Below are 9,362 nucleotides of genomic sequence, written 5' to 3' on the forward strand. Positions count from 1 at the left end.
TCTCCGCATCGCCACCTCTCCCTCTCCGCATCGCCACCTCTCCCTCTCCGCATCGCCACCTCTCCCTCTCCGCATCGACACCCCTCCCTCTCCGCATCGCCACCTCTCCGTCTCGCCACCTCTCCCTCTGTCTCGCCACCTCTCCCTCTGTCTCGCCACCTCTCCCTCTGTCTCGCCACCTCTCCCTCTGTCTCGCCACCTCGCCCTCTCCGCATCGCCACCTCTCCCTCTCCGCATCGCCACCTCTCCCTCTCCGCATCGCCACCTCTCCCTCTCCGCATCGCCACCTCTCCGCATCGCCACCACTCCCTCTCCGCATCGCCACCTCTCCCTCTCCGCATCGCCACCTCTCCCTCTCCGCATCGCCACCGCTCCCTCTCCGCATCGCCACCGCTCCCTCTCCGCATCGCCACCTCTCCCTCTCCGCATCGCCACCTCTCCCTCTCCGCATCGACACCCCTCCCTCTCCGCATCGCCACCTCTCCCTCTGTCTCGCCACCTCTCCCTCTGTCTCGCCACCTCTCCCTCTGTCTCGCCACCTCTCCCTCTGTCTCGCCACCTCTCCCTCTGTCTCGCCACCTCTCCCTCTGTCTCGCCACCTCTCCCTCTCCGCATCGCCACCTCTCCCTCTCCGCATCGCCACCTCTCCCTCTCCGCATCGCCACCTCTCCCTCTCCGCATCGCCACCTCTCCCTCTCCGCATCGCCACCTCTCCCTCTCCGCATCGCCACCTCTCCGCATCGTCACCTCTCCCTCTCCGCATCGACACCTCTCCGCATCGACACCTCTCCGCATTGCCACCTCTCCGCATCGCCACCTCTCCGCATCGCCACCTCTCCCTCTCCGCATCGCCACCTCTCCCTCTCCGCATCGCCACCTCTCCCTCTGTCTCCCCTCCCTCTCCGTCTCGCCACCTCTCAGCATCGCCACCTCTCCCTCTCCGCATCGCCACCTCTCCCTCTCCGCATCGCCACCGCTCCCTCTCCGCATCGCCACCGCTCCCTCTCCGCATCGCCACCGCTCCCTCTCCGCATCGCCACCGCTCCCTCTCCGCATCGCCACCGCTCCCTCTCCGCATCGCCACCGCTCCCTTTCCCCATCGCCACCTCTCCCTCTCCGCATCGCCACCTCTCCGCATCGTCACCTCTCCCTCTCCGCATCGACACCTCTCCGCATCGCCACCTCTCCGCATCGCCACCTCTCCCTCTCCGCATCGACACCCCTCCCTCTCCGCATCGACACCCCTCCCTCTCCGCATCGACACCCCTCCCTCTCCGCATCGCCACCTCTCCCTCTCCGCATCGCCACCTCTCCCTCTCCGCATCGCCACCTCTCCCTCCCCGCATCGCCACCTCTCCCTCTCCGCATCGCCACCTCTCCGCATCGTCACCTCTCCCTCTCCGCATCGACACCTCTCCGCATCGACACCTCTCCGCATCGCCACCTCTCCCTCTCCGCATCGACACCTCTCCCTCTCCGCATCGACACCCCTCCCTCTCCGCATCGCCACCTCTCCCTCTCCGCATCGCCACCTCTCCCTCTCCGCATCGCCACCTCTCCCTCTGTCTCCCCTCCCTCTCCGCCTCGCCACCTCTCCCTCTCCGCCTCGCCACCTCTCCGCATCGCCACCTCTCCCTCTCCGCATCGCCACCACTCCCTCTCCGCATCGCCACCTCTCCCTCTCCGCATCGCCACCGCTCCCTCTCCGCATCGCCACCTCTCCCTCTCCGCATCGCCACCTCTCCCTCTCCGCATCGCCACCTCTCCCTCTCCGCATCGACACCCCTCCCTCTCCGCATCGCCACCTCTCCCTCTGTCTCGCCACCTCTCCCTCTGTCTCGCCACCTCTCCCTCTGTCTCGCCACCTCTCCCTCTGTCTCGCCACCTCTCCCTCTGTCTCGCCACCTCTCCCTCTGTCTCGCCACCTCTCCCTCTGTCTCGCCACCTCTCCCTCTGTCTCGCCACCTCTCCCTCTGTCTCGCCACCTCTCCCTCTGTCTCGCCACCTCTCCCTCTGTCTCCCCTCCCTCTCCGTCTCGCTATTGAACCAGGTTTAAGAATGGGGAAAATGGTGGGAGGTATAGAACCAATCATTGTGGGTGGTCGATGAACCAGTTGCGGACCAGAGCAGCCCGGTGGAAACTCACATTGTCCCAGATGACAACATACCTGGGCTGCTCTGGTCCACCCCTCTGCTCAGCTGGAAGGAGGAAGCCATGTAGTGTCCAGGAATGTGAAGAGAAAGGCGGTGTTGTAGGGACCAAGGTTGGCATGGTGAAGGAGGACGCCTCGCTGGCTAACGGCTGCGCACATGGTGATATTCCCTCCACGCTGTCCAGGGACATTCGCAATGGCACTGTGGCCAATAAGGTTCTGTCCTCGTCCCCTTCTTTTGGCAAGATTGAAGCCAGCCTCATCAATGTAAATATAAACGTGCTGAATTTCAGCGGCATCCAGCTCCAAGACACTCTGAAACAGACAAGACAATATGTGACATAGACCCAGAGCAGTCAATATGGTGAGGCACAATACACTGGATTACAGTACTGTGATGTGTCTATACAGTGCTGATATGATAGTAGATTCACAGTATAGTACTTACTTGCACATATTCATAGTGCTGTTCTTTAACCCTCTCTGAGTTCAAATGGCACCCTGTACACCTGTTTCATCTGGCTTCGGTTGCGCTGTAACACACGGCCCAATGTAGACAAGCTCACCTGGTGACTGTTATTGAATATTGTGTTGTCTGCAATTATGTGGTTCAGGATTTCTCCTAGTCTAATGGTATAGTTTGCCACCATCATGTTCACCATTAGCCGGTCTCCTGTTCTGGTGCGAACGGTGTCTTCCACCACGGCCTGGCCGTCTCTCAGTTCTGCAGAAGATCCACAATTAGGATATGATTGATTACTGTAAGCTAAAATAATCTATTTTCTTTCCATGTGAAATGACATTACTGTAACATTGGCCAACCATCACTGAGTAACAAAGGCCTACTGATATGTCAGACTGCAGTATACTACAGTATACATACATAAAGAGCATAGTGTAGATGGTAGGTAACTTACCGGTTCTCATTTCTGAATGTACAGATGATAGATGCAACCGTGTAGCGGCTCAGGTTGGGCTGAACTCTCTGCCCAGCCTCCCTCATACTCAATCCATGGTTGAGCACATGGTCAAACAATGTGGCCCTGATCTCATCTGAGACAACTGTCCTCGTCTCACTCCTTCACCTCTAGCTCTTGCTTCACCATTGACTTCCATTTTCCTCCAAAACAGGAGAGCTCATCTGTGGCCTTTTTATAGTGCTAAAACTCTGATTTCTAAGTGAACAATTCAGCAACTAGTGTTTACACCAGTGAGGAGTGGAGAGTTGGAATATGCAAGAAACACATTTTTTTTCCCTTTTTTTTAAAATACAAAACATACAAAGAAACAACAACATTATACAAACATCAACTACATCACACTTGCCCAGGCGCACGCGCACACACACACACACACACACACACACACACCAGCTCCACTTTCAGCCACATGGCCTGAATCTTGAACCATTTTGTTTCTCTCCGTAGCCCACACACTTTCAATATTAAATCATTAGATTTTTCCATTGTGTTAATGATGGCAGATTGATTGATTTCCATTATTTAGTATACATTTTTTCAAGATGAGCCCATTGGGTATCTCATTACAACCCCCCACATGCCATGTCTTGGAATATGCAGACAGACGGATTAAAAGTATGTTTACATTGTAATACTTCTGACAGACAACATTCTAGCTCCGCCCACAACTTCAGGATTTTATAGTGTTCCCAGAAAGCATGGATTATGGAGTCTTTATTAGTTGTATACTGCCGTTGTGCTATAGAATGTGTGAATTTAGTCTTGTCTCATTAATGCTATACATTAGCTGATACTGGAAGAAACACATTTCCAATACACACTTTTACAAATATAACAACGTCACCAAATTATATTAAAAGCCTGTAGTGGTCAGTCTTGCCACAGTAGAGCAGGACAATGTCTCCCCCTGCTGTCTGTCTGCTTGAATTGCACTCCTGAACTCTCTTCTAACATATATATATATAATTATAGGCAAGTCAGTTAAGAACAAATTCTTATTTTCAATGACGGCCTAGGAACGGTGTGTTAACTGCCTTGTTCAGGGGCAGAACGACAGATTTTTACTTTGTCAGCTTGGGGATTTGATCTTGCAACCTTTCAGTTACTAGTCCAACACGCTAACCACTAGGCTACCTGCCGCCCCAATAGGTCCACAGACGATGCAATCGCCATCACACTGCCCTATTCAACCTATATAGTCTACATTTCCATATAGTTGACATTTCCAGTAGCTAGCTCACAAAGGACATTTTCAATTAGTGTATTTCGAAAGTGAGTAATTTGCATGCACCGAGACGGTAGCGTTACAAGCTTACATCTGACTTGCTGTGGCTAATATTAGCATAGCTATCCTAAAAAAAAATCATGGAACTACAGTCTGCCACACTGATTCCAGACCTGCTCTTTTAGTTGTACATAGAGGATATGGGGAGGGACGGTAGGGTAAGTAACTGATCTTGACACAGGTCTTGGTTGTGGTGGTCAGCTAGTGAAGAGGTCCCTACATAATCACGTCACGTAGCCTAGTCGTCTCCCTACTGAATTTGAATCTTGGGAAAGACACAAAAATGGATAAGAAACTGCAATCGAGTTTGACATTTTTCAAGTCCAAAAATCCAGAGAAAGATGGTGAATCGAACCCAGAACGAGCCAGAGACTGTCAGTGACGGAGGAGAGGAGTGTGGGGCAAACTGTTCCTGATGGCAATGCCTTAGCTAGCAGCGCTGCTAATCCCACCAGTTCAACATCACCACCTCCACTAGCTAGTAGGTCTACTGGTGAGTCAGACTCAGCGGGAGGGAGTCGGGGAGCTGGGGGGGGGGGGGGGGGCAGTGCATCCACCAACAAAGTGCTCGGAGCAGGTGCAATTTGCAGCTCAAGAACAAGCAAACGTTTGGCTTGTCATGCAGAATTTAAAGTTGGGCTGTACAACATGTAAAAAGGTCGGGAGTTTGGGTCTAGAAACGACTGGAGGGATTAAACTAGCAAAAGAGTGGGTGGAATGTACATTAAATTAACATCCTATGATTGAGATGTAAAAAAACCAACAAAGAGCTCTCAGAAAAAAAACTGGTTTTTGAACATGCGTGAACCAAGGCGCATTTGGTGGCAACAAGCCTGGTAGACAAGGCTAAAGAAGACACCCAGGTTAACACTCAAAATGAAGAAAAACATAGATACTTTTTATTTTTTACACTACAGCCAGTCTTCAGAACAGCTTTAGAAGGAGGCTAATCACAGCCACATGCCCAGTCAGTCTTCAGAACAGCCTTAGGAGGCTAATCACAGCCACATGCCCAGCCAGTCTTCAGAACAGCCTTAGAAGGAGGCTAATCACAGCCACATGCCCAGCCAGTCTTCAGAACAGCCTTAGAAGGAGGCTAATCACAGCCACATGCCCAGTCAGTCTTCAGAACAGCTTTAGAAGGAGGCTAAACATCACAGCCACATGCCCAGCCAGTCTTCAGAACAGCCTTAGGAGGCTAATCACAGCCACATGCCCAGTCAGTCTTCAGAACAGCCTTAGAAGGAGGCTAATCACAGCCACATGCCCAGTCAGTCTTCAGAACAGCCTTAGAAGGAGGCTAATCACAGCCACATGCCCAGTCAGTCTTCAGAACAACCTTAGAAGGAGGCTAATCACAGCCACATGCCCAGCCAGTCTTCAGAACAGCCTTAGAAGGAGGCTAATCACAGCCACATGCCCAGTCATGGCTTTGAGCAAGAAGTTGACTCTCAGGAGTTAAATTGACTTTACATGGCGAGAGTCATTGGGGGAGGTTTATTTTAGGACATTTTTTTCTTTCTTTACCTTCACAGAACAAGTTTGTAATCTGAAAATGTGCTTCATATTATCACATAGGCAGGAGGTTTATATATTCTCATGTGTGTGTTCTGCTGTAGCCTACATTGATTTATTTTATTTCAAGTTATATCCCGAAACTGTGATATTTGCTCTACTGTTACATTGTCTTGAAAATGACATAAAATGTGGGTCTTGTAAACCCCACAGCTGAGTATGTGTGCATATGGCAGGTGTTCTGCAGTGTCGTCTAAAATTGCTGTTGTACATTGATGTCTAGAAAATGAAGCTATGAGAAATTCAGACTTGTGTAAAGCCCTGCAGCTATACTTAAGCATGTGGGCATACTGCAGTGATGTCTAAAATGTTTTGAATTAATCAGCACCTTGGAGAGTGCTGTCCGGTTCACCACCATAGATGGTAGGCTACTGGGCTGTTATGTTGTGATGGACACTTTTTTTCCCCTCAATGTGTTCCGATATCTCAGAGCTCAGACCCCGGATAGACCCCCCCCCCCCCCCCCCCTCCCCCTCTCCCGCCCATTGTGTGTTCCGGATGGATACACTTTCTGACTGTGGGCCTGATTGTTCATGCCGTGAAACTGCAGGAGCAAACCAGCTGGGTACAGGAATATACATCATTTTTTTTACATGGTATTCTGATTGCATAGAGAGTTTGATTTTTGAAATCAGCCTAAATTTAACTTCCTAGTTGCTTTGTTCCTTCTGAGTGCTAATCAGGCACATTTCTGGGGTACAGCTCTAGCCAGGGAAAGGTCACCAGAAATCAGGGATGTCTGGTCACCTTACCCGCCTACCCAAAACTCGTGATTTGTTGGGAGAGTTGACTGTCTGAAAAGGACCCTCTCCAAACTGGCCATGGAAATCAGACATGATTCCCAGATCTAGTGTCGTTGCCCTCGGTCTGGGATTTCACCGTCATTCTAAAGCCCTAGTTATTTTTTATGAAGATTGATTTATTTCATCTGATTAGTGATTCATTTACATCTGCCCCTCATTTTAAGGTCAACGCTTACATGAACTGAACTCTTCTTAATGGTGAAACTATTCCTTTTTTACATAATTTTTTTCAAAGGAAACAAACATCTAATTATCCAAATCCTAGTGTAAAAGCAGATCAGTTCCTTCTACTTAGATATATATCTATCTATCTATCTATCTATCTATCTATCTATCTATAAAGGCATTTACAAAATAAATCCTCAAAATACTTACTTTGGCACAACTCCCATTGTTAGGGTGGAGACAAGACCATCTCATCATTAAATATTGTAACGTTCGTCGTTGGGAGAAAGAGAGAAGGACCAAGGTGCAGCGTGGAAAGTGTTCATCTTGTTTTAATAAGAAATACTGAACAAAACAATAAAACGACAAAACGAACAGTCCTGAACGGTGAAACAAAACACAGAACAGAAAATAAACACCTACGAAAACAAAGTGTGGGAAAAGACTACCTAAGTATGATTCTCAATCAGAGACAAGTAACGACACCTGCCTCTGATTGAGAACCATACCAGGCCAAACACAAAACACAACATAGAAAACAGAACATAGACAACCCACCCAACTCACACCCTGACCATACTGAAACAAAGACACATCAAAACTAACTAAGGTCAGAACGTGACAAATATAGTATCTCTGGTTAAGGAAGGATCACATAATTCCACCCAGGTCATCAGGAGGGCTAAGCTAATGGGCTTGTTGGACATTGCAGCCGACAGAGCAGCCGACGTTTCAGCCGACAGAGCAGCCAATGTTTCACCCGACAGAGCATGCGACTGCCAACTGGCTGATCTTCAAATCACCTTACATCATCAATAAAGACTCGTTATAATTATTTGTAGATCAGTCAGCCACAATTTACCCATGATACATCACAGTTTTGATGCTCAAACATTCTATGGCTGCGGTTTAAACTCATTATTAAAGACACACCCTCGTCCACTTACCCTCGCCTTATGCCCTTGGGGAATCCCCATCACCATCTTGGAGGGTGGTCCAAATGATTAGCCAAGCAAGGGAAGTTTGCAACGTAAGGCCGTCAGCCCTCGTTTAGTCGGCGTTGCGAGTGTACAATTATGTTCACTTCGTGGCCTGAAACTCCCCCATGATTCAATTTGCGAGGATTGGCAGTAAGGATGCGTTCAGTTTGTTTACCAACTCATACAAGTAGTAGAAGAAGAAAATGGACTGCTTCAAAATGGCCGTGGCCTCAACACGGCTTCCAGTGTGCTCACAAACGCCATAATCTGACAGATGAATTTAGAATAAAGAAGAAGAAGAAGAATTTATTAACTAGGAAGGTATCTTGGCTGCGTAGATAACATTTTGATTTTGTAAAGCAAAGTTTGAAAAAAATTCTACACATTTTTTCATTGAACTGAGAGAACATTTTGCATTTTTAAAGCTAATTTCCAGTAATTCTATGCATTTTGCCATGGCTAATGCTGTGTTCCTCTGCTCAAACATTAGAACAAAATCAATGGGCATGTTTCCTGAATACCCAGGAATGTTCTATTCTCCCTGACTGTCTAGCTTATATTTTTATTTGTATTATTAAAATTATAATTTATTATTATTGATTGTTAGTTCTCAAAGATGGAATTATTACAAAATATATAGTTAAATATATTTTCTGCATGCTATCTATCTGGTTATAGTTGTTCATGTTAACACAAACTGTTTTTCCATCCTGAAAATGACCACTTAGACGACCATGCCGAATTTTCTACACAGAGAACACCCTGTAATGGGCTCCAATGACTGTAATTTCCTCCGTATTAAAGAGATAGTTCAAGTTTTTGGCAATGAAGCCATTTAACACACAAAAGTATGTGGACACCTGCTCGTTGAATATCTCCTTCCATTTGACTACTTAAAAATGGTGGAAGCATGGTGGGAGCCCTCAATGGCGCTGCCGTTGCTACAATGGCTTTTTGGCCACTAGAGCTATCTATCATTCTCTATGGCTAGAACATAACTTTAGCACACAGGTGAAACAGGTATACCTTTTTACAGATGGTCCCTCCCTATTGGAGCTCTGCTCCCTGACCCTGACAGACCCCAACTCTATACATCAGGTTAGTGCCTGGTCTTTCATCAATAACTAGGGTATGGGCAGGGCATCACTAAATTGATCACTAACATTTTGAAGCCGAGCCATTTGCTCGTGCTCTGCTGCGCAGTACAGTCATGTCTGACTAAGATCATAACATGGTGTCAGAAGTGCTTCAACATTGCCAGAGTTAACAGGAGAGATTATTTCACAGACAATAATAACACTCCTTGAGTTGTTGGTGTTCACAGTGACGAAAAGTAGCTAGCTAACAGTTAACTGCTCTCCTAAGTCCATCATTGAGTAGCCCAAGACAAAGCCATTGATACGCATACTCACCTCATTAAC

Source organism: Oncorhynchus mykiss, chromosome 29, assembly GCF_057628025.1.
Source record: "Oncorhynchus mykiss isolate SJ-2025 chromosome 29, ASM5762802v1, whole genome shotgun sequence".
NCBI classification, from domain to species: Eukaryota; Metazoa; Chordata; class Actinopteri; order Salmoniformes; family Salmonidae; genus Oncorhynchus; species Oncorhynchus mykiss.